This window comes from Perkinsus marinus (genome assembly GCF_000006405.1).
Source record: "Perkinsus marinus ATCC 50983 genomic scaffold scf_1104296970356, whole genome shotgun sequence".
Lineage (NCBI taxonomy): Eukaryota > Perkinsozoa > Perkinsida > Perkinsidae > Perkinsus > Perkinsus marinus.
In genome coordinates this window covers 1-2,133 of record NW_003202489.1, presented here as the reverse complement: position 1 = coordinate 2,133, position 2,133 = coordinate 1, and the positions used below count along the sequence as shown (strand labels likewise).

General features: G+C 48.5%; 4 non-coding genes across 4 annotated transcripts; all 4 read right to left on the bottom strand.

The window, feature by feature from the left end:
• Nucleotides 1–337: 337 nt before the first annotated feature.
• Nucleotides 338–408, bottom strand: Pmar_PMAR028718. The gene has a single exon. It is a non-coding gene; the product is annotated as a tRNA-Gly (tRNA).
• Nucleotides 409–530: 122 nt separating this feature from the next.
• On the bottom strand, nt 531–603 carry Pmar_PMAR028717. Its single transcript has one exon. It is a non-coding gene; the product is annotated as a tRNA-Glu (tRNA).
• A 1,110-nt stretch (nt 604–1,713) lies between these two features.
• Nucleotides 1,714–1,784, bottom strand: Pmar_PMAR028716. Its single transcript has one exon. It is a non-coding gene; the product is annotated as a tRNA-Gly (tRNA).
• Nucleotides 1,785–1,906: 122 nt separating this feature from the next.
• Pmar_PMAR028715 lies at nt 1,907–1,979 on the bottom strand. Its single transcript has one exon. It is a non-coding gene; the product is annotated as a tRNA-Glu (tRNA).
• Nucleotides 1,980–2,133: the final 154 nt, after the last annotated feature.

The window sequence follows — 2,133 nt, the reverse complement described above, 5'->3', positions numbered from 1 at the left end:
TCAAGTGCGCCGCAGGAAGTTTACGCAACCAACACGACCGCAATTCCAAACTATATATATCACCGTAGCCGTTTGGCTCAAGGTAAATATCAGGTCCTCTCACTCGACTGCAACCGAAAGGTGAATGTCAGTGATGACCCTTTTTCATGGCTACTCACCTCCCAACACCATTTCGAATTCTATTCCCCACGCCCCATGGACAAGGTTGTTCGCCGTGAACTTATTAGCCAGCTGAAACGACCAGCATGCCTAGCTTGGCGAAGATCAGTCAAACCCCGCGTTCAACCTGATGCGCTCGGAAACATTGCGCAGGGGTCGGAAGGGGCCAATAAAAACCTGCATCATCCGAGAATCGAACTCGGGTCACAACGATGGCAACGTTGTATTCTACCACTAGACCAATGATGCGAACCGGTGAAGTAATTTCTCCCTCTCCCGCTCTCAAGATCGACTGTGAATCTATTGACTGAACACTAAAATTGTAGAATGCATCAAGTTGATTCCATAGATTCAACCCTTTAATAAGTGAATTCCGATGCGGGGACTCGAACCCCGGTCGCGTGGGTGAAAACCACGAATCCTAACCAGCTAGACTACATCGGAACTTCCGCACTCCAGCAGACCGTGGGTTCGATCCTCCCAAGCTCCATTGGATCGAATAATCGTCGCTAGCTAGAATTTAGCAGGACCGATTGACCACCGTGCAATTGGCCACCCGTGTGTCACCCAAAAACTCATTTTGACCCGCTTGACTTGTTGATCCTCCCCCAATCCCTTACTTTAGATGCAATGAGTTAAGGACAAGATAACGGTGACTCCGTCCCGAAAATGGTGAAGAAAAGTTATCCAATAACCTTTTCTATTCACGGTTATTCTGTGTCACCAATCACCACTAATTGCTTGTATGAGAATACCATCAATTCCGTAAATAACCGCAAATGAGATGTATACGGAGTGATGCCTTAAACTGGCTACAGCATTGGACTGATTACTGTGGTGACGAACATCTGGGAGGGGTTCAAGGTGCGGAAACCTCAGATTGGGAGCGTGCGCAGTTAACGTCTCTGATGAGTATTACGACGAGTTGGAAGAAACAGAGGACGCACAGATCGGAGTGTGAATATCAACAGTTCAAGCGAGTCATCAATCAGAAGGGATAGGGAGAAATGCGGCGAGGGGGAATCGAATGCGCGTGAGAATCACTGATTCGCACTTGGACCGAGGATTCTCTCGTTACAAGTACGGATTGCCTTTAAGCTGCTCAGTATTCTAAGCACTGTCTATTCCTTCAGCTGATGAGAGGCTCCTAGTAATGGAAATCGCTACCCAGCGGGTACACACCATGATCATACGAAGCACAGGTTAGGACTCGGAATCAAGTGGCGCCGCAGGAAGTTTACGCAACCAACACGACCGCAATTCCAAACTATATATATCACCGTAGCCGTTTGGCTCAAGGTAAATATCAGGTCCTCTCACTCGACTGCAACCGAAAGGTGAATGTCAGTGATGACCCTTTTTCATGGCTACTCACCTCCCAACACCATTTCGAATTCTATTCCCCACGCCCCATGGACAAGGTTGTTCGCCGTGAACTTATTAGCCAGCTGAAACGACCAGCATGCCTAGCTTGGCGAAGATCAGTCAAACCCCGCGTTCAACCTGATGCGCTCGGAAACATTGCGCAGGGGTCGGAAGGGGCCAATAAAAACCTGCATCATCCGAGAATCGAACTCGGGTCACAACGATGGCAACGTTGTATTCTACCACTAGACCAATGATGCGAACCGGTGAAGTAATTTCTCCCTCTCCCGCTCTCAAGATCGACTGTGAATCTATTGACTGAACACTAAAATTGTAGAATGCATCAAGTTGATTCCATAGATTCAACCCTTTAATAAGTGAATTCCGATGCGGGGACTCGAACCCCGGTCGCGTGGGTGAAAACCACGAATCCTAACCAGCTAGACTACATCGGAACTTCCGCACTCCAGCAGACCGTGGGTTCGATCCTCCCAAGCTCCATTGGATCGAATAATCGTCGCTAGCTAGAATTTAGCAGGACCGATTGACCACCGTGCAATTGGCCACCCGTGTGTCACCCAAAAACTCATTTTGACCCGCTTGACTTGT